The sequence below is a fragment of the Chanodichthys erythropterus genome, chromosome 8 (genome assembly GCF_024489055.1).
Source record: "Chanodichthys erythropterus isolate Z2021 chromosome 8, ASM2448905v1, whole genome shotgun sequence".
NCBI lineage: Eukaryota > Metazoa > Chordata > Actinopteri > Cypriniformes > Xenocyprididae > Chanodichthys > Chanodichthys erythropterus.
In genome coordinates, this window is record NC_090228.1 from 1,736,252 (window position 1) to 1,760,898 (window position 24,647).

Genomic DNA, 24,647 nt, shown 5'->3' on the forward strand with positions numbered 1-24,647 from the left:
TTATATGAAATAATCCGGTAGATTTAGCAATATGACGGGTGTATGATGTGTATTACGATGTTATGATGAACTATATGCCTTTCTCCACTGACGTTCTGAGTTGTTAAAGCGTTTGTAAGGATACCGATTGTTAGAAGGCAGCTGCCTGACTCTGCGATGAAGAACGGGAACATGGTTTGTGTAACATTAGCAACACATTATTAGCTGTTTGATAACATAGTCAAGCAAAAGGCTAATCATATTAATTACTGTTATGTGTCTGATGTTGTAAAGAGCGATACCATTGTGCAGCGTTTACCTGAGTAAGTTGATCGAGTGGATCTCTGAGCTGGTGTGAGCGAGTGGAGGTGGGGCTAATTTGCACATTCATTGATCCGCGTATACTAAATGAGGCAAGGGTGTCGAGTTACATTCAAGCTATTTTAAGGCATGAAGGAAAAAATGTTTAATTATGTCAATTTGGTGATCAAAGATGAGTTTTAAGGGATAAAATTATTGACTACAGGGGGACTTTAATCCTTTAATTATTTAATTCCTGTAAATAAAAAGAGCAGTAACATCACATATTAACATTCACAACACATCTAAAGGTCATTAGCATATGACCGCCCACATTTACATATCAACACCTATTCCATATTCAGCTACTTGACCTGAATATGAACTATGCTGAAACAGGTTAGAGATTAATAAAAATCCAATTTACATATAGAAGTCTTAAAGAGGCATTGGCAGAAACAGCCTGTTTAATTCTAAAGGCCCGTTCATGTTATTCGTGTTAATGTTGCATTGAATTCTAGGGCATTACCTCAAATCTTTTTTATAGAACCATAATAATATTTAATATATAACATATGCTATTTGCACGTTTGGTTAGATGATAACTGCATTGTCTCTGTACTTGTACTCCTCACAATTACATTAAATCAAACTTAATTAAAATATAACACGAGAGCAGTACAATCATTATAGATATACTGCAGATAACACTGCTCTATTAAAGCAGCACAAACTTTGGCGTGGTTTGAAGAACCGCTGGTTATTATACACCTGTCGGGTGGGGAAACCTGAATGACCTCTGAAGTGACACTTGCGGTTAAGGATGAGAATATTTCAATTAAATTATCCAGGCGTTGCGTTGACTTCCTCACCTCACCATAAGAGCCGCTCCTCAAGAGGAAAGTCACAGAGGGCAGTTTTAATTGAGTGATAAAATGGGCATCTGTATCTGTGTGTGAAATAAAAGACTAGGGATGGGAAATGAGGAATGTAATGGTTCTTAATTTGATTCTCCTTAAAGATTCCACTATGGATTCTTTTGTTCTGATTCAGTGAGTGAGTCATTAGAGTTTAATCTTGAGAAAAGATTCATTACAAAAAAACTGACTCATTGAATCATTTGTTCGCAAAACAGACAACACTGGTTGTGTTCTATATGCATCGGTAGAAATGCAGACTAAAAGACGGAACCGAGCAGCTTGAAAAGCATTCAGGCCCAGTATTTATTCATCTTATTCAGAATAAGAGCTAACATAATTGTGACACACAGCACGATCTCTCGTCAGGAGGTTTGGTTGGGGATTTACAAAGCATTGAATGGCTGTCAACACAAGCACGGCACACTCTCTCCGGGGAACTCGTGGAAATATCAACACACACAAACATGCTTAAACACCTCTGAGGGTTCAAGACAATATAAAGTTTCTGCATTAACATTAATCTGAGCAACACAAACCATTATGCTCACAGTGTTTGTGTTTACTTCGCTAACAAATTTGTCCTCAAAAGTGAGCTTAATCTGACAAGACCTCCCTTTGGTACATAAGGGGAAGTCCTTTGTTGGAAAATCCATTCATACATAAAATCAATCATATACTTATTTCTAAAAATGCAGAAAGTTTTCTTTTAGTGGTAAGTGCAGCATACAATTTTGCCACACTGAATGCGAAAATTGGATTGGAACAATGAGCTTGATGTCTCAGAAATAGAAACCAAGACAAATTTCCAGACACTCATCATGCCTTAAAGAGGTCCTTGATTATGATTTCACTTTTTTAACTTTAGTTAGTGTGTAATGTTGCTGTCTGAGCATAAACAACATCTGCAAAGTTACAACTCTCGATGCAAAGGGAGATATTTTTTTAAGAAATCGCCTTTTAAGGACTACAACAAATGGCTGGTAGGGACTACAACGAGCTTCTTCCCGGGTTAGTGACATCACTTACCCTAAAATCTTTATAAACCCCGCCCACGAGAACATGCAACAAAGGGGGTGAGGCCATGTTGGGCTGCTTTAGAGAAGAGGAAGAGCTGTTGTCATGCCATCATTTTACGCCGGACTGCTTCACAAACGAACTCTGGGTTTGAACAAAAACAGCACATGCACACTAGTGGATGAGTTGAATCAACTCCACAGCAACTACATAAATTTATCCACTAACCATTCAGAAACATCCAGTTTCATTCTAAAAGTTGTAACTTCTTCCTGAGTCTCTCCATCAGTGTCGACTCCGGTTTGAACAATGTAAGGCTGAACACCGTTACTGACAATCCTCACTTTGGCTGCGTGAGATTCTCCAGCTTTGTTGTTGTTGAGCAACTGAAGCATGAGCTGTTAAAGCTCCGCCCTCTTCTGGAAAGGGGATGAGAAGCAGCAGCTCATTTGCATTTAAAGTGACACAAAAATGGCGTGGTTTTGCTCACAACCAATAGGGGCAAATTTGGCAAGCTATTATAATATCTGTGGGGTATTTTGAGCTGAAACTTCACATTATGGGGACTTATATTACATATTGTCAAAAGGGCCTTATGCTGCGTTCACACCGAACTAGACGCGTCTGGCGCGAATTTGACGCCCAGACGCGTCTAGTTGGACGCTTGAACATTTTGAAGTCAGACGCTTCAGACGCGCGTAAAATTCGCTCTATTCGCGCGTCTAAACAAAGTGTGTTCAGACGCGAATTCGCGTCATGGGAGGGGCTTTCATCTCTTTCTGCACAGATCCTCTGAACAAACACATAATCTCGTCAGCTGGAAACCTGTAGCGGCAATTTAACTCTGTTATGCCGGCCGACTTTTGCTAGCTAGAAGGTGGGCTAGTATCAACGGCTAAAATCATGCAAAAAGTTTTACAACTAACCAGATTGTCCGATTTCTTCGCGCATTCTCTTCCAGGCAAGGTCCTTTTTATTCCTGTCTCGATAAAAATATGATGACACATCATAAAGCTCAGGGTGGCCACACACTGCGACTCTTATCTTTGTTCTGGTCTCCACCACTGATCACATCATAAACACGTTACTACCAAAGCAGAGTCCCTGATTGGTTAACGCGCCGCGAATTTACGCCAAAGTTCAGATTTTTCAACTCGGGCGTTTGGGCGTCAGGCGCTCAATTCGCGCGTCAGCCGCGTGAACACTCAATTCGCGCCGCACCGTGCTAGACGCTTGATTCGCACCGCAGGACACCTAGACGCGCGTTTACATTGACTTAACATGTAAATCAGACGCCTCAGACGCGTTCGATGTGAACGCAGCATTATAGGTCCCCTTTAAAGAGGACTTATTATGTTTACAAAGTCTTGTTTTTGTGCTCTACTAGAACAGGTTTTCCAGCTTGAATGTTCATTATTTTCCATTGTTGCAGCTCCTCTCCTCCCAGTCTGTCAGTAACGCTCTGGGGTGTGTTTCCCAAAAGCCCCATTGCACTCTATTGGTAATGACGGAACTTACGACCATAGTTTGCTATAGTGACCATAGTTCCTGTCTCTATGAAGCCCCTCCTTCTGAAAAGCACAATATGCTCTGATTGGTTGAATGGAGCAGTGTGTTGTGATTGGTCAAGTGCTTTGAGTGTGTTTGGGAAATGTCCCGTCCCTTACCATAACCGCCAGTTTCAACACACTACTAACTAACTCAACCAGGCCCTGACCTTTTGGGCGGGATAGGAATATTGTGATGTTCGTTTTTCAGAAGAATGAAGGGCGTTTCAGGTAGTTCATAAACAGTGCGCACTGATATAGAGAATAACTCCCGCTGGTGGAAAGTCATGACAGATTGCTTATAGATGCAACATATCTCCGTTTCAAGGTCCACCAACCTTCTTAAATGATTTCTCAATCTCTCAGTCCCTGAAAGAGAGACAGACGGTTGTGATCTCTTAGGTAGGAGCAGTCGGATCTAAACCCTGTGTAAACTTACACTCAGGGGACGCGATCTGCGCAGACGCAGGCTTTTTAATTGGTTTCATTTGAATGACTGTAAAAGCCACTGTGTTATTAGATTATATTTATCCCCACAGAGCGGCTGCTTACATCAGCGCTGAAAGAGAGATTAATGCACAGAATTTTAAACTGTGCTTTAATATTCTATCCAGATTTATCCAAACAGCTGCGTTGAGCCCCTCATATTGAGCTCTGTGGAAAGAAGATTTACCAGCATTACATGCAAGAGCTGCAGAACTTACCATGGCTCTTCAAGGAACATTACGGCTTAAAAAAACACTTCAATCTGTTGATTGCCACAGAAAAATGACTTCAACTTGTCACTCAGATTGTATAAATGCATTTAGATTAATGCAAGATGTTTAACGTGCATCTCCACTTTTGCTTCAAAGCACTTAGAGTAATTGTTTCTTAAAAAAAACTAAGTGTGTTTTTGAGCAGTAAAGTGTTGAAATCCTCCTTTTAGCAGCAGGACTACTATAAACAAATAATTTTCTGTGGAAAAATGAGCATTACGCCACAAACACCATCCATAAAGCTTAAGTTGCATTGAACCTGGAACATTCCTCCACCAAAGCTACGAATGCAAGGCGCTTTGAAACGGTGTTTACACAAAACAGCAACACTACCTGAAAGAAAACAGCAGACCGGCATCCTTTAATGTCCTGCGGCTGCAGGATTTCAGCCAACCGCGGTCACATGTTTCAGCTCCAGTAAAAACATTTCAGCGCTGACATTAACAAGAAGCTGACATTCCCAATATCAAATTCCAGACGTTCGCCAAAAGACAGAAGGAAATTCATGCGACATTTCAGAGCACATTCCTGGTAGATGTGTTACGGTAGAGAAGAAAAATCACTGATCTGACGGAGAGCTAATGGAGACTGTTTACTGGTTCTATGATCTTTCTTAACAATGTCTCAAAATGAGCTCAGATTTACCAAGACGTCTGCAATCAAAAGTCAAAGATCTCAATATGAACTAACCACTAATGGGTTTACAAAACACTGATAACTGATTGAATGAATCATTGTTTTGTGAATTGGAATCAATAGTTAGTGTTGTGAATCAGTTTGAGAAGTTAATGACTCCTTCACTCAATGAGACAGTCTAAGCAGTTCTCGATTGTCCGTTTCTGACTCTAAATGAGCCAAAAACCATCTGTACGGGTGCTTCAGCTGCAAAACTGTAATGCAGGCAACACGTCCAAGACCTCATGAATATTTGTCACAGTCATATTCAACATGCAGGGAAAGCCCAGAACATGATGTTGTATGAAAATTAATCTCAATTAAGTTTCAAAAAACTGAACTGGGACACATGCAATACACAAAACACCCTAATTAATATACCTTAATTGCATACAAACTTAATAAACTGCAATATGTGTCAACATGTGGCTTTATTAAAACATGTTAGAGAATGTAATATGCACGGCGGACATTAGCGAGAAGTAATGAAGTTAAGAACCAGATTTTTTTTAACAGTTAATTAAATAAAAAAAAAAAAAAAAAAAAAAAAACAATCAAACTAAAACTATAAACCTATAAAAAATGCTGGGTTAAAAACAACCCAAGTTGAGTTGAAAATGGACAAACCCAGCGATTGGGTTGTTTTAACCCAGTGGTTGGGTTAAATGTTTGCCCAACATGCTGGGCAGTTTTATTTAACTAACTATTGTTTAAAAATTACTATATGTCTGGCTTAAAATGAACCCAAAAAATAGGTTGAAAATTAAAAAATCAAACACGTAATTACTAGAAGCAACAATAATAATGTAATTAGAAATGTAATAAATGATTTTTTGTTTAATTATTATTCATTGAACATTTTAACATACTTTGGATTCATTATAAGCAAACAATACAGTAATTTTTAAACAATAGTTGGGTTAAATAAAACTACCCAGCATGTTTGGCAAACATTTAACCCAACTGCTGGGTCAAAACAACCCAATCGCTTGGTTTGTCCATTTTCAACCCAACTTGGGTTGTTTTAAACTCAACATTTTTTAGAGTGTACTATAAACTCTTACCTTCTAAAAGTGTAGAAATCATCTGATCCTGATTTTAAGAGACTGATACCTGAAATGCAGAACCAATTTCAATTCCACAAATTCTAGACAGGGTTATTATCATTAACTAAAACTAAAACCATTAAAAATAAAATAAAATATATAACTTGGCTAAAATGAAATAAACTAAAACTGATGTTAAAAAAATAATAAAAATTGCAAAACACAATTACTAAAACTTAATTAAAATTAAAACAGAAAATATAAAAATAAAATAAATTCAAAATATTAACAAAAACTATAATAGTATATAAATTATACTACAATGACACTAATTATAAATTATTCTATTTAATTCAATTTCTGCTTTATGACAAAATAACAAAATAAACTTAACATCAATTGATTATCATTATTACTACTACTACTACTAATTGATTTTATTTATGCAAAATTGCTTTGCAACCTAAATGTCAAACTGTTAAAATTAAATAAATAAATAAATAAATATGGTTATTTCTAAAACACAATAGATGCTCCATCGATTCATTAAACGGCATATATTTTATGTGTCTTTGTTATTTTAGTAAATAAACAATACATAAACAAATTTACATTTGTATATCATGAACAACCAGTTTTGTCCTAAAACATAAAACATTCTTTGTCCATTTATTTTTTTGATGGGTTTTTCTGAAGCACTAATTAAATTCCATTACTCTATTTCTCACTCGACAAAAAATGGCTGTTGCATAAAGTAGATTTTATGCAAATAATCATGAAATAAGCAGAAATAATATTAAAGAACATAAAACCAATTAAGCAGAAAAGTGAGAGTATCAATACCATGTTAGGTTTACGAGCGAGAGCAGCAGAGAGATTCATGAGTCAAGTGTTTGTGTTTAATAAACCCAAAGGGATTGAATATTCCAAACTGGATGTTACCCAACACTCACTCTGCCCTTCGCAATGTCACTGCTTGCACACATTTGTGTTAGAATCACACACGTGCTTGTTAACGGCTGGTATATTGTAAAATGTGCATGTCATAAAAACCTCTTATTAAGGCGAAACCCGCTGAGTGTAAAAGTGAGATTTCCTGAAGGTGGAGATACTGTCACCTCACAGACACATACACACACACACACACACACCAGACCGACTGTGTTTGAGTATCTCAGTCCAGGTGACAGTGTTTCTCTGAGACATTCATAATGGATGAATCCGTCCACACACACTTTATACCGTGGAGAGAAAAATACTTTCACACACACTCCGTGAGACGGTCATTTGGTTATATATATATAAATCACAATCATGTTCTAAATATAAATCACAGTAACATTTTGGCAACATAAACAAGTGCTTTTCTTCTATATTACAATGCAAACTAATTATTTGTAGTAGTAGTATAGTGGTTAAAGATAAATGCACAGTAAGTTGCTGTCAATTTACTATTATAAAGCAGATGAATAAACATGCAAAGTGTTGGCACATTCTCTGCATAATATAAATTCTGAATATTGTAACACAGAACAATGTAGTAAACAGGTATACGAGATTTGCATCCTAATTTGCATACCATGTACTTCAGTGGCGATGGGAACGTTCATACTTTTGTGTTTTGTAGAAAGACAAGTAAGCGTAAATAGGGTAAGGATTAGCATCTAGCTAAATTAACTAGCTTAATGCTTATTTTAGGCTTTAATGCATTCTGCCTCACATTTATACAACTGGAGAAGTTGACATAAACAATCCCACACTTCTCTTCTGCAGGAAAAGCTGAAAAAGCACACTAAAGCTGCATTCGAAATCACATACTTTCTTGAATATAGTGAGAAACACTTTTTTAGTGGTCATTTTTAGTAGCAATTGCTTATTCAAAAGAAGTATCTACTTAGAAAGTTTGTGATTTCAGACAGCCTGGCATACAATTTTAAACATCTTTTGATTTAAAAATCGTGGACACTCACTGAATGATCATGTGGTCACGCAATCTGCACAATTATTGGCTGATTTAAAGTTGCATAAAATCTACTGTACTCTCGCTGGGTTAAAAACAACCCAAGTTGGGTTGAAAATGGACAAACCCAGCGGTTGGGTTAAATGTTTGATCAACCTGCTGGGTAGTATTATTTAACTCAACTATTGTTTAAAAATTACTATATGGCTGGATTAAAATGAACTCAAAATTTGTATTAATATGTTTAATAAACAAACATTTATTAATACGTTTAATGAATAATAATTAAATCAATAAACATCTATTAAATTGCTTTTTGAATAAATGTTCACCTTTTGATTATTATTGTTGCCTCTAGAAATTATGTGCCTGATTTTTAATTTCCAGCCTATTTTGGGTTCATTTTAAGCCAGACATATAGTCATTTTAATCAATACTTGAGTTAAATAAAACTGCCCAGCAGGTTGGGCAAACATTTAACCCAACTGCTGAGTTAAAACAACCCAATCGCTGGGTTTGTCCATTTTCAACCCAACTTGGGTTTTAATTCAGCATTTTTAGAGTGTAGTATCTATGGAAGCTTGTATCTGCCACAGAATAAAAACGACACACTTTTTATTTGGTCGTCCACAACGAGTTCCGTCACATATGTGACACTGGCCAATAGGAGCAAAGAAGTGCCTTCCTACATGCTTTAAAACATGCTGAAACGAAAGAGAGACCATGGAAAGGAAATGTTTGTGGAGCTATGGCAACAATACTCATGTGTTTATGATGGCGATTATGGTTGCTTCGACAAAGTGAAAAAAGGAAAATAAAACAAATGTTACCTCAGTTCCCTTTGAAGGAAATTCAAATATCCATGAGATCCAGATATGTATTCACTTTTGGGATTTTCTGAAGACAAGAAAAACATTAAAACAAGCAAAACGCTACTAGCCATTGTTTGTTTACGCTCATGGCACCTTCTGTCAGTCGATAGTCCCGCCTTCTCAATGACTGCATATGCATGTTGATAAAGATGACAAGCGATTAATGGACGGGTAGCAACGTGTAGTCTGACACGACAAGATTTCAGAAGTCAAAATCGTATAATTTGAAACAGTGACTATCGGAACTGACAAAAATATTGTGTAGTCTGAACCCGGCATTAGTTTACTAAATTTTAGATGAACTTGAAGCTCAAATTAAGATCCTTTTTACTTTTGTCTTGTTTTTCTGTAGATGTCTTTATATCTCAGAGTGTCTATAGAGAAATTGAGATGTTCTCCAGAATGTGTGTGTTGGCCAGTATTGATTTCTGTGACAGCAGTAGATTGAGGAGCTTGTAGTGGCATGTTCTTCCATTTCTGGCCTGATAGAAATGCTACAGGACAGGCAGTATAGCAAAAACACGCCCACAGGTCACTTCACACACACTGATGCTTAGGGAACACCTGCAGCCTGTGTGCACAATTCTGACAGCTGTCAATCACAAGAGGTCAAACACAACAGAACATGTACACAAACACGCACACGCTTACTTCAGTTGGCCATAAAATCCTCATTCAGCTCACAAGGCTAGAGATTTTCAATCTCACTGATGTGAGTTTTACACAGTCTGAAAGAAAATGGCAACAAACTTTAACACTTTGTGTTGGTATAAGCATAATAGAGATACTTGCAATATCAAACCGCACTAATTAGCACACTGTTATAATCACGTGCATGCGACATTATGCAAATGAAATATGCATGAAAGCCATTTTCACAGCAATAAGTAGATTATTAAGACATGAAATGAGTAAACACACAGGTAAATATAAATGTGTATGTGTGTGTGTGTTGGTCTAAATATGGATTATTCTTTGCAATTGAGCTCACTGCTTGTTTGTGCGTCTAAATTTAGTGTGTGTAAATCAGTGAATGACGTGGATGGTGTTTTGTGCTCATGAAAAGAATGTGTGAACGTCAGATTCTCATTTTAGAGAGCAGAGGAGGAGGAAGAACACTTTCTCTCTCCTACTGTTAAATGAGTGTTTGGTGAATGAATGTCGTATAATGGCTGAATGAACCAGAAAGACACATTTTGGGGTTAAGAGGGACTGATAAGGTGAGTGCGAGGGGGTTAATTCAGTTATGAGGACAGAATTGACTCCACAAGTGAGCTAAATCTGACCACACACAACTCTCTATTGGAAAAACGATTCATAAATAAAGTTTTATTTTAGATTTTAGTTCATTTTTGTATTATAAAACATTTTCTTTTAAAGGGAAGGAGTTTAGTTTTGGGTTAGCACCCATTTACACCAAGATGAGCAACTATAGCTATATTTGAAATCAAAAACATGTGAATAAATTGCAAGTTTTGGGTGCCCGTGATCCACTGTGGACTTTGCTATTTTGATAGAGCGATTATTAAAACTTTATAGTTATCGTTATAGTTGTGGTGTGGACAGCGCTATTCTCAGAAATAAGATTTATAAACTTTATAGTTATAGTTATTGTTATAGTTGTGGTGTGGATTTTGTTATTCTCATAGAATTAGAACAATGATTAAATTTTCATAGTTACAGATATCATTATAGCTATCGCTCTTGGTGTGAATGGACCTTTACTTAGATAAAGCCCGCAGATAAAGTTATTAATGAAGAAGCCGTTGGAAAGTCCCCACTACAGCAGAAAATAAACATGCATGTGTGTGATAGTAATGAGTTGCTGACCTCTCTTGGATCACTTCACTTTCTCCTTTAATTAGGTTTGAAATGTCAAAATGAAACTTCTTTCTGTCTTGGTTACTCTTTATGTGTGTGTGTAATTGAAGCTCAGTCTTTTCTTGCCCTAGTTTGAAATTTGTAAAAAACATGAATGGAAAAAAATATGAAAAAAGAGACCGAAAGGCACAAAGACAAGAAACTTCAAGACAATATGACCTCTGTGCCTACATCTTCTTAATTAATCAACATTTTTGCATCTTAGCAACATCTCATTAAGATGTCAAAGCAGTGTGTGTGTGTGAATGCAAGTATAGAGTAATTAAGACTAAAGAGGAACAAGTCACGAGTCATTAGTCATTCGTGTTTAATTCAGTATACAGGGTCTTACAAATCACACACACCTGTGGTCGCAGTATCTGCTGACTGCAGCAAAATCCACATGTGAGCAAAGACCATTTAACTCAATCTCTGTCCACCAAGACAGCAGTTCAAATTCAACTCGAAACGTTGTCCGCAACACATTTAACTTGACATGTCCAATGAAATCAGACATTCATAGAAAAAGAAAAATGAAGTTGGATGTGATATGGGAATTTCATCCATTTATCCAAATTTATTGGATGAAATGTGTCTCTATTTGAAGGTGGTTGAAAAAAATCAAAAATAGATCTAGTTACAGTCAGGGATGGGCATTTTTTTCCTTTCGAGTATTTCCATAGTAGGGGTGTAACGTACATGTATTCATCCTAAATCGGAACGGATGTCATGGTTCGGTGCATACAGACAGACGACGAATACAGTCAGTCACAGGCGATCCACATACCAGAAGGGGGCGTGTGCGGTAATGCAACACTGTTTGCTAACTGCCACAACAGGAAAAAGCTCAGAAGAAGAAGAAGAGATGATTGATCAATTTGTTTACATGTTTAAGTGTTTCAACCGTGGAAAGACATCAATTAAACTGCTTGAGAATAATATCTCATGTAGCATTACATTTACCTCAGGCAAGTCCACAGCATCTTAGTTCACTAGAGAAATTAACTCTTGAGGGAGCATTTCACTAAATATATGCACTATATTACCTTATATATTATGTTCTTTACCTGTTAGTATTATATATGTTTAAATAAATTTGTCATGAAAACAAGTTATGACAGTACTGTGTAAATGACTATATTTCAAAAATTAGTTCATGCGAAACTTACCTTATGTGCAATTTACATTTTTTTGAGTGTCGATTATAATATCTAACAATAATAAATAGCAACTAAATTTAATAGTTTTGTTAATTGTAACTTGAATATTATAGTAATGTGCAAAAAAGGGCTCCCTGTATACAGTTTACAGCATTAGCTGAGATAGATTTAAGAAAATGTTAATTATAATTGAATTTATTTATTTAAAGAGAGACAGTTTGTTCAATAAAGTACTGGTTAATATAAAGAAGAAAAAAGAAGCTATTTTATGTTTAGTTTCCTCCCCTGCTGTAACAAACCATGACTTCAATACCGAGGTACATACCGAACCATCATGCTCAGTAAAACAATTAATCGATTAACTGAGGTGCTTTGCTAGCGGGTTAATGAACTCAAATGCATCTTATATGAGATTATTATGAAATACACACCATAAAAGTAATATTACAACTTACAACAGCACAAAAACACGCAAATGCACACATGAATTTGCTAGTCAGAACGTGTAACTCCCATTGTGGATGAACTCATCCCATAACAACAACGCTGAAACATGGCCAACTAAAGCACATTCTATAGTGTCCTCATTTATAATGTTAGGTTTATAGCACATTCTGAGTTCTGAAGAGCAGCTGTAGGACCCTGGAGATGCCTCTGCTTTTATGACATCATCTCCATCATCATCATTATTGGTACGCGGCTAAAGGGAGGCTCATCACCATAGTAACGGGAGATCTATATGTTGGTAAAGAAAGATCACGACTCGCACAGACACAAACAAAAGCACACATACAAAAGGGGCATTCTCACCCTCTACAAGGGTAAAAATATGAAAGAGAGAGAAACACAGTGGCACAGTTGGATGCTCGCCGTACAAGCACACATCTATATAAATCATTAACGGCCTTCTCTCTTTCAAACGGCACTTAGGTCAATTCCTACAGCTTCCATCACTGATTAAACTGAGTATGAGGCAAATATAACTATATTATCAGCCAGCTTTTAACATAAGTTTGGATGTTTGGTAGGAGTGTGATGAGTCAAGATACGAGAACAAGACAAGGCGATATTTTTGCACAGTATTTTTAGGAAATCCTCAATAACAAAATTCATGTCTGGAAAAATAATCATTTCAATTCTACTTTCTTAGTATGAATTATCAAATTCATTGAAAGACAACAATATACAAGCACTGTAAAAGGTTTTGCCACAAACTTAACGGTCTGGCTTCTCCCCTGTATGATTTCACACGAGTCTCTTCAGACCTAACTCTACATGAATTATGAGCTTCCATAACTTCTGACCAAAACAGAGACCAGAGCTAAGAGGTGGTTACAACCACAGCCCAGCCTAAGATGGGTTTGATATTGGGAGACAGGTAGCCTAATTTGCGTGCATCAGGGAGTTCGCGTTTTACTCACTAATAGGGAGCGGCGGTGCTGAGTGCGCATTCTACAAGATAAGACATTTATCGGATGCTTGGGCTCTGTTGCGCAACAAATCCTCTGCCATGGTCTTGTTAGTCATCTCGCCTTACTCTCGTCACGTGATCTGTGAACTGTGATTCTTGCTGCACTGTGTGCGACTCTGCAGCTCGTTTACAATAGACCCCTTAAAAGTTTGTAAACATACATTAATTAGCTGGAGGCAAAAAGAGACGCTGGACTCAATGTTGACAAGTGTAAGATAGCATGTTTTAGGAGGGATTTATTAAACATAGATGCAGAAGAAGGTTCAGAACTGTCCGAATATGTACAGTCACTGACTCTGCGGGACCGTGACAGCTATTTTTGTAAATTAACTTAAGCTTTGGATATTTCCTAGACAACATATGAATTACTTTCGGGTGGTTCAGGGAATTTTGTCAAGGCTTGTCTAATGTAACCTAACGCTGGGCTAACTATGATTATGGCTAGCAATGTGGATTATTTTAAGAGACCATTCAAAGGATGGCACACACATCTGTCGCTGTATGTTTGTTTAACATTTAAGGTAGCTAGTGCGCTGAAAGTGGGCGACTTTTCACCTATAAAACAGAAACTTGCTGATTTGTACTAGATAAAACCAACACACCATTACATATGCATTGATTATTTTACCTGATATGTACACTGCAAACACTAGCATTATTTATGATCGTGTCAGTCCAGTCTGTACGGCGTATTACTTTCAACCACAATTATCTTTTTGATTTTTGTGCAGGAATGTCTGGCGGGATCTGGTAAAACGTCTCGGTTACGACTGTAACCTTAGTTCCCTGAAGAGGGAACGAGACGTTGCGTCGAGAAATTGACGCTGTGGGAACGCAACGCGTTATGTCGTCATGAAGCACGTGTGAAATCCGTCCAAAGGAGTGACGAGACGTCACAGGCGGGTGACGTCACGACCAGGAAACTATAAAGCACGCTCAAACAAAGCAACGCTAGCTTCAAGTGTCTGAAGTAGTCGCTTGACAAGCATGCAGGAAGTATGGCAGGACGACGCAACGTCTCGTTCCCTCTTCAGGGAACTAAGGTTACAGTCGTAACCGAGACGTTCCCTTTCAAGGGAACTCGCGTTGCGTCGAGAAATTGACGCTGTGGGAACGTTAATACCCACGCCGCCATAATGACCAATGCCTGTCTAGTGTGACTCGTCAACACCAGACAGAACCCTGGCCCCAGGAGTGGAGCTCAGATCAAGGTCATAGAACCTCATGAATGTATGCGGTGAGGACCAGCCTGCCGCATCACAAACATCTTGCAAAGATGCTCCGAAGAGCAGAGCTTTAGAGGCCGCCAATCTCCTAGTGGAGTGGGCTCGAACTGCCAAAGGAGATGGCAGTCCGGCCGACTCGTAAGCAAGTGAGATAGCCTCAACTATCCACTTACTCATCCTCTGCTTAGATACCGGGGCCCCTTTTTTAGGGGACCCGAAACAAATGAACAACTGTTCCGACTTACGCCACAGGGCAGCTCTGTGGACATAAGCATCCAACGCCCGAACTGGGCAAAGCAGATTAAGGCGTTCCTGGTCTGAATCCCTGAAGGGAGGAGGACAGAAGGCTTGCAGTACTATGGGCCTCACCACATTGGTGGGGACCTTAGGAACATACCCAGGTCTGGGATGAAGGAAAGCCTTCACCATACCGGGTGCAAATTCCAAGCACGATGGGGCAACCGAAAGAGCTTGCAAATCTCCTATTCTTTTAAGAGAGGAGATAGCAAGAAGGAACAGAGTCTTGAAGGTCAAGAACTTAACAGGAACCTCCTCAATGGGTTCAAAGGGAGCTAAGGAAAGGCCCTGGAGCACCACAGCCAAATCCCAAGCCGGTACCCTCGTGCGTACTGCAGGCCTCAGCCTCAGTGTGCCACGAAGGAAGCGAGTGACAAGAGGGTCTCTCCCCAGAGAGCCACCAGCCAAAGGTGTGTGGTAAGCCGCAATAGCCGCCACATAGACTTTTAAGGTGGACGGAGATAACCCTGCAGTGAACCTCTCCTGCAGAAATTCCAACACTGCCCCAACCGAACAGTTTAAAGGATCCAACTGACGAACACTGCACCAAGTAGAAAACAGCTTCCACTTAAAAGCATACAGCTTCCTCGTGGAGGGAGCCCTAGAGTGAAGGATGGTACCCACAACCTCGGCTGAGAGACCAGAGTCTATGAGCTGGGTCCCCTCAGAGGCCAAGCCCACAGGTTCCAAAGTTCCGGGCGAGGGTGAAATATTGAGCCCTCCGCCTGAGACAGAAGATCCCTCCTGACTGGAATCTCCCAGGGAGAGCCATCTAGGAGAGATACTAGGTCCGAAAACCAAACTCTGCCCGGCCACCGCAGGGCTATCAAGACGAGCCGGACTTGGTCCCGGCGAATTCTCTCTAAGACTCCCGGGAGCAGAGCAATCGGAGGAAAAGCGTACAGACGAAGCCTCGGCCATGTCTGCACCATAGCATCCAGTCCGAGAGGAGCTGGATGGGTGAGGGAGAACCAGAGTGGACAGTGAGACGTCTCTTGAGACGCAAACAGATCCACCTGAGCCCGGCCAAACATCCCCCATATTTGCTCCACCACCTCGGGGTGGAGCCTCCATTCCCCGGGCCTCAGCCCCTGCCTTGACAGGACGTCTGCTCCTATGTTTTGAACCCCGGGGATGTATGCTGCACGAAGCGACAGCAACTTCCCCTGGGACCACAGGAGGATTTGGTGCGCCAGTTTGTAAAGCGGACGCGAACGCAAACCTCCCTGGTGATTTATATAGGCAACCACCGATGTGTTGTCTGACCGGACAAGAACATGGTGGCCCCTGAGATCTGGGAGAAAGACTCTGAGAGCCAAGAACACAGCCATCATCTCCAGGCAGTTGATGTGCCAGGAGAGATGATGTTCGCTCCACAGACCCTGAGTTGGGCGTCCGTCTAGGATCGCCCCCCAACCCGTGAGGGAGGCATCTGTCGTTAGCATCTTGCGACGACAAGGAGCTCCCAACACCGGGCCTTGGGATAAAAACCAAGGTTTCTTCCACATGTCGAGGGCACGTAGGCATCGCCGCGTGACCTTGATCATGCGAAATGGATTTCCCCTTGGAGAAAACCCCCTGGTCCTGAGCCACCACTGCAGGGGTCTCATGTACAGCAGGCCAAAGGGAATCACGTTGGACGCTGCTGCCATTAAACCCAACAGTCTCTGAAATTGTTTCACAGTGAGTGACTGGCCTAGCCTTATCCGGTTTACGGTAGAAAGGATTGAATCTATGCGAGCAGGTGAAAGACGCGCCTGCATCACAACAGAGTCCCAAACCACGCCCAGAAAAGTGGTTCTCTGAGCTGGAGAAAGAACACTCTTCTTGGCATTCAACCTTAACCCCAACCTTCTCATGTGGGCGAGAACGACATCTCGATGCCGAACCGCAAGTTGTTGCGATTGAGCTAAAATTAGCCAATCGTCGATGTAATTGAGAATGCGAATGCCCTGTAAACGCAGTGGCGCCAAGGCTGCATCCATGCATTTGGTGAAAGTGCGGGGTGATAACGCTAGGCCGAACGGAAGAACCCGATACTGGTAAACTTTGCCCCCAAAAGCGAACCTCAGGAACTTCCTGTGATGCGGAAGGATGGAGATGTGGAAATACGCGTCCTTGAGATCGATCGTGACAAACCAGTCCTCGGACCTGATTTGTGACACGATTTGTCTCAACGTTAACATTTTGAATTTGAGCTTCATAACTGACTGGTTCAGCAGACGCAGATCTAAAATGGGACGCAACCCCCATCCTTCTTCGGAACGATAAAATAACGGCTGTAAAAACCGTTTTCTCTGTCGAGAGGAAGTACATGCTCTATGGCTTCCTTCTCCAACAGAGTTTTTACCTCCTGTTCCATAACCAGAGCCTGCTCGGGGCCCACCACAGTGGGCAGGACCCCCGCGAACCTGGGTGGGCGAGACCCGAACTGAATAGTATACCCCTTTTCGACTGTACGCAGGACCCATTGAGAAATATTTGGCAGTAGCCTCCATGCTGTCAGATATTCTACTAAGGGAACCAGTCTCTCGAGACTGGCCTCTGGTGTAATTTGAACAGCCAAAACGGTGCCCTGAAGCGGCGCACCAGCAGGGGGCAGCCGAGCTGACTGTTCGGAGACCCTCCTTAGAGGGGGCGAGCGCCCCAGGGCCGCTACGTTTCCGGGCGGACACCTGGGTGTTTGCTCGCTGGGGACCACCGCGCCCTGAAGCACACGAGGTGGCAGGGTTGGCAGAACGGCCCCCTGAGGGCACTGAAGAGAACTGGGCACCGTATACTGAGGTGTGCGCCACTTCTCTCCAGCGGGGGCTGCCCTCATTTGAGCCCTGACACTCACAGCGTCAGGACTTCTTTGCTGCAGCCTTCTTGGCGATAATGACGTTCCTCAGATCCGTCTTACCCCTTGAAGGCTGCGGCTGTGAGCGCCCTCCCGACCCCCCGAATCTCTGAGGAGGGGTACGGGTAGAAACGCTCCGCTTTTGATTGGCACGGTTGCTGTGAGGAGCTGGCTTTTGATGACTGGGGCTAATGGTGTTGTGGAACAGCCCCAGGGGTGAAAGAGCGACGGGGGAGGAGTTTCTGGAACGCCGCCGCCTGCTTATTGGCTTCCTGAAACCTCTCGACGACCGTGTTAACAGCATCGCCGAAGAGGCCAGGGGGCTAGTGATGCGCGGGTCGGCTTTTTTTCCAACCCGCGGGTCCCGCTTTTATGAAATTATTTGGCCCGCCCCAGCCCGCCCCGCACCACTGTATCCATTTTTACAACCCGCCCCGCCCCGCACCCGCAGCCATTAAATATACATACTAGTAAGGTGACCACCCGTTCCGCATTTCGCGGGACAGTCCCGAAATTGGGAGCTTTGTTCCGCGTCCCGCAAGACTTAAGTAGTGTCCAGCATTTCATTTACGTCTGTAGTTTTTTTTTTTTTTTTTTTTTTTTTTTTTATCCCTGAAATTACAACACAACAGTAAGAAATATAATAAAAACTATGACTGGCAGGCATTTAAAAATCTGTTTGTGCAGCCGTCATATTCTAGCTGTGAAAATAACTAACCAATGCAATCATAGAGAGAGTGGACATAAACTCAGTTTACTCAGTAAACAACCAGGATTTATCTCACATAGCCTACTAGATAAGAACCTCAGGAGCTGCTCAAAGCTGCCTAAATCGATGATTTAAAGCATGTAATCATCCATTCTGATGGCAAATATTTCCAACGAACGGCAGCGATCAAGCGCCACACACGGAAATGGTCGAGCACCTACGGAAAAACGAGATATTCTCCATTTGTTTTAACCAATACAAAATTGCGACGTTCAGACACGACTTTCTTCTCATGTTTATAGTTCATTTAATGCGGGTTATATATGGCGTTGTTATAATGAAAAATGTTGAGAGCGCATTATTGTATCACGAGAGCGCATCAAATGCACGAGCGATCTCCGCTCACAGGCGGATTAACTGGACGCGCCCGCGCTCTCTCTCAGATATTACATCTGCGCGCTCAAAATTTGTCATCCTGCATGTGTAGCCGTGAATCTAGAATTTTCTGTTGTATTTAATGTTCTGTTGTATTTAACATTAAATTCTGTTGAATTTAATGTTGCCATAAGAGCAACATTGTAGTGTGGGCACCCAACGGCAGAAACATTAATCGGCGCGTATGCCAAGTTTGCCAACAAGTGTAAATCACTATTTACATTTTAATTCACAAATGTATCTGTCTCACGTGGTGTCTCGCATTGTCCAGCAAAATCACATCTACTGTCCTGCAACAGATCAATAGCCAGGTGGTCACCCTACATACTAGGCATTGTAATATAAATGAAAACAGCCTTTATTTCAGCCTGAAAGTGCTTGGAAACATCGCCCTGTAAACAGGCAACAACACACGATTATGAATATGAACCATAAATCAGGTCATATTAATAACAAGATAATGATAAACATTTTCAACATTTACAAAGCAGCGTCTGTATTCATCTAACAGGCTTAATAATTTTTTATTTCAAATTTGTATTGGCCAACAGTTTACAGCTACATAACCACTGCACTTTTGTTTTATTTAACACACGGAAAATATGTCTTGACATGCTGGAAGTGCTCATTTTGTGGCTCTCGTGTTTGTATATTTTTTCACACGAGTTTCACACGAGTTGCACTTCACGTACTGTCTCGATTGTCTCTTGCTGCAGCTATTTCTGAGAACCGGTCCCAAAACATTAGATTTAGCAGCCTGAATTTTTTTTCTTTTAATTATGTAAATTCCCGACCTCAATTTCTCCCACACCTCGTCTTCCATCTGCACATTTATTTCTCCGTTTTTGTTGTCGTGGCTGGCGCCGGGAGCTGCTTGGTGCGCCGCTTTCATGACGTGACGCCAAAGGTTTGGGGACATCACGCAAGTTATGTTGCTACGGCCTTCGTATTGTAACCTTATCAAAGAACCTAATAAAATATGAAAATCGATATTCCCAAATATTTAATATAGGCTATAGGGAATTGCACGCAACAAACATGGATTTATTTATTTATTTTGTTTTTAATGACCCGCCCCAACCCGCCCCGCAAATAAAGTGACAATTTCTTTACCCGCCCCAACCCGACCCGCGGGTTACCCGCGGGGTCCGCGGGTTATGTGACGACCCGCGCATCACTACAGGGGGCGCAAGCGGGGCGTCCATAAAGAAGTTCTTATCTTTGTCCTTAAAGGTAGGGTAGGTAAGAACTGTATGAAAAATTTTTTTTTAAAATGTGTTTAAACTTTATTTATATATCAATACATAATTAAAATGTAAGTACTCTGAAAAAGAAAGTATAAAAATCGAGTGTCTGTAGACCTCTCACGACTGTTTTAAAGACAGCTCATTATTTCTATTCACTCCACCCCCTCCCTTCTGGGCTCCTTCCAAAGCCACGCCCCCAAAACACATGAACGCGCGACTCCGACCACTGAGCTGGAAGACGCATTATTTACCTGAGACGAGCGGAGAGGAAGGAGCACAGTGCATGACATCATGTCAGAATCACATGTAATAAAAATAACTTTATAATTATGAAGATAAACAAACAAGATGTATTTTAGTACTCACTAATCAAGCTAGCATATTGATATTGGTAAAGTTTAAAATATATATTTTTTTGAATCGCTAACGAGCTAGTTATGTAGAAGGCAAAGCTAAAAACAGGTTGCATGATACACGTTTTTCCATTACCATCATTTACACTGTGATGAAGATGAATTTCGTGTAAGATTCATAACATATACGTTGTTCTACAGATAAACAGAGTAACATACACTCAAATATCAACTCACAACTGCATTGCAGACACAAAATAATAACACACACATACAACAAAGTGTGTACGACACACACAGATACAAGATAAAGACATCAGGAAACATAGGTAGAGAATATAAAAACAAAACAAAGGCGGAAAAAACGTGCAGGTAAACTTACAGGTGAACATGGTAAAAGAGTTAGACAGAGGGTAAATATAGTTCTAAGAAAAGTTCCTAGATGCGGAGTAACGTTAGGCCTACTATCTGTTAAACATGTGTTTAGTTATCTAAAGCAAAATTATGCACAATTCAACACTATAGCCATCATCTTGAGCTAGGCTATAGATTATTTATCGTCTCTACTACGGCTCGCTAAGTAATGTTATGTTAGCTATATTACGCAGCTACGTGTGCTAATGACACATGCTTCATGAAAAAATAAACAAAAAAATATGTACGATTAAAATACAAAAAGAAAGATTTACCTGTCCAGCAGAAATAAGGCCATCAACGAGTCACTTTTCAGCCCCTTGAGTTCCCTCAGTTCTCGCCATCGCTGGAAAGCCACGCCGATATTAACTCTTGTTTTATTTCTTTGTTTATCCAAAATGTTTTTGTTCCTTGCCTTTTCTTGTATTGTTACCGTCTTCCTTTTTTTGCCCGGTTTGCCTTCAGTAACTGCATAGGCCGGTACAGAGAATTCTGCTTGATGTTTCTCTGCCATTGTTTGGTACGTTATTCCTCTTGAATTCCCCAAATCAAACGTGCGCGCGCAAGTGGGCAGGTCATGTGTGGCAAAAGGGTGGTTGCCATGGTTGCGAGAGAGTGACAGCCGCCTAAGCCAATCCTATGTTTCGTCCCGAATGGAAATAATGAGCTGTGTTTAATACAGATTAAACGGTCTAGAGTCAATCGATTTTTATACTCTTTTTATCAGAGTACTTACATTTTAATTATGCATTGAAATATATAGAAAGTTTAAACAAATTTGGAAGAAAGTTGTTAAAAAATTTTTTACCTACACTGCCTTTAATAGAACTCAAATTCAACCACAAGTGCCTCTCCGTAGCCACCAGTGCTGCCATAGCACGACCCACGGATCTGGCCGTCTCCTTGGTGGCACGGAGAGAAAGGTCTGAAGCCCGACGTAGCTCATCGACTACGTCGGGAGTGATTCCCCCGCCCTCATCAATATCACCTAATAACTCAGCCTGATAGGCCTGCAGCACACCCATAGTGTGAAGGCATGCTGCCGCCTGACCAGAAGCCGAATAAGCTTTGCCCACTAAACCAGAGGTGACTCTTACTGGCTTAGTGGGCAGCGTCGGGGTCTTTAGGGACGACGCCGACTGTGGAGGGAGATAGCTCGCGAGCGTCTCCTCCACTTTTGGCATCGCCCCATAACCGTGCTCTTTAAGCCCCACGATCGATGCATAGTGCGTGGTCTGAGCACTATGCACCCGATATGAGGCTGGTTTCTTCCAAGATCTCGCCACCTCGGTGTGGAGATCTGGAAAAAACGGGAGACCCCGACGCGGAGGTTGCGCTCTAGAGGGCAGAAAACGTTCATCCAATTTGCTTTTAGGACGAACGTCCTGCTTCTCTGCTGGCCAGTCGATGTTTAATCTGGCAACAGCGCGAGACACAACCTCCACCAACTCCTCAAAAGCAGGCGAGTGGGATGGCGAGTCCTCACTCTCAACAGTATCGATGCTCTCCACATCCAGCTCCTCGGAACTGGACATATTGAGCATCGGTGCTTGACCCAGTGTGGAAGGAACCGCAGAGCGTGCTTCCAGACACTGAGAAAAAGCACTGGATCTATCAGGTGAGGGCTGAGATAAGGCTGGGCCCGTCTCAAACCCCTCTGATAGATCCATTTGCGAGCCCCAGGATAGAGAACGCCGCTGTGCAGCGGGACCCGAACCCTGGGGAACGCGAGCCTGAGCGCCCTCATCAAAGAGCGCCAGGCGGGAGCGGAGCGTCCGTAAAGGAAGCATCTCACAATGCTCACAGCCAGCACCCTCGAGTGCTGACCGTGCATGCTCCGCTCCCAAACAAGCAACACAAAGATTGTGTGTGTCCCCAGTCGTGATGTAGCGAGGGCAGGGATGCACACACGATCTAAATTGCTTTTCCGCCATAATAGATAAATAGATATAGATAGTCACAAACAACACCAAATAAGACAGACAAGTCACACAAAGCGCTACTGAAGACACAGAAGCTAGCGTTGCTTTGTTTGAGCGTGCTTTATAGTTTCCTGGTCGTGACGTCACCCGCCTGTGACGTCTCGTCACTCCTTTGGACGGATTTCACACGTGCTTCATGACGACATAACGCGTTGCGTTCCCACAGCGTCAATTTCTCGACGCAACGCGAGTTCCCTTGAAAGGGAACTTTAGTTTTGAACCAAAAGTGCTGTTCCTTCTATTCTGGCAGCCAAAAACACAAGAAGACGACATTTTAAAGTCAAAACCTCAAACTTTTAGCGCACCTGCTATTAGTTCTTATTTATGTTTTGCCTCCAGCTAGAGCGGTGACGTAACAGTGACGTAGGCGATTAAGGGGTCTATAGTTTACAATTGAAGTGACTGTTATCCAAATGGTTTTTATTTCAAAAAAATGCAAAACGACAGTGGAAGGTAAAAGTAGCGGTGACGTATTCTATGCTAATTTCCTTCTGATGCTGAATACGATATGGACAGCTTTTCACCTCAACGAGAAATATCGGTCACACCCCTAATATTTAGTATACCCAGCTTTATCCACATACATACAGTACACTCACGTAAGGCGATGTGTACTAGATCGCAAATCTCAACTGCTTGTTATATCATTCATCTCTTAAGTGAGCATAAACAGTTAGTGGAAAACAGTGCTATAGCTTGAAATTTGTTTATTATTTGTGATGGAGCCAGTGAGAATTTTGTCAGGGCAAGTAAAAATCTAAAAAGAAATCCTTAGCTTTGAGCCCTGACCTTCAGGACAAACTTCCTGAATCAGGATTTGATTTACGGAGCCTGAATATAAATCCTCACTGCTAGATTGCATCACACAAACCCTGAGGTTGCAAAGGGTTTAAGTATAATGCTATAAGAATTAAAATTGTGTATTTTAATAGACTATAATATCTAAATAAATAAATATAAATAGTTGCATATCATAACTGTGATTAAAATTATTTTCAATACATGACGTTGTGTATAATAAGGAACTGTAAATGCCTCAAGAACACCTTTATGATGTATAATATATGCATTCCTCATAAAAATCCAAATTTTTCCCCCATCATCCTTTCTGTGTTATGTGGCCTGATGGTCTGTTGAAATTATTCAAAGTGACTCGGTCCTGTAAGTGTGAAAAATACGACAGGAAAATGAGATCTGTAGGTCTGATGAAGGTGGCCAATGATTTCTGAGCTGATAGTTTGTGATGGATTGAATCAAGGCTACGCTGTGAGAATAAAGTATGCAGGATTTTATAGTTTTAGCTGGTGTTTGTGGCTCCGTCTACAGTTTCTAGCAACTTTTGCCTCTCGAAAAACATCTTTCAGTGGTTTTAGGAGATTTCTGTATTGCGTTTTAGCTTGCTTATTTCTAATGTGATTTGAGCGCTGACTTTACAATCAGGGGATAGTTGCAAATTAATAACCAAAGCTTTACAGTCTCACAAGAAACCAGGTACTGAGAGATGTTTCTGCAGTCTCAGAGATTTTTCTGTTTCTCTGTAACACAGTTAGCCTCCTAGAGGTTGATGTGTTTTAGGGTGCTCA

General features: G+C 41.0%; 1 protein-coding gene across 9 annotated transcripts in view; it reads left to right on the top strand.

Moving 5' to 3' along the window:
* chrm2a (cholinergic receptor, muscarinic 2a) overlaps nt 1-24,647 on the top strand; it is a 93,942-nt gene that overhangs the window by 29,867 nt on the left and 39,428 nt on the right. The gene's annotated exons all lie outside the window — the stretch shown is intronic.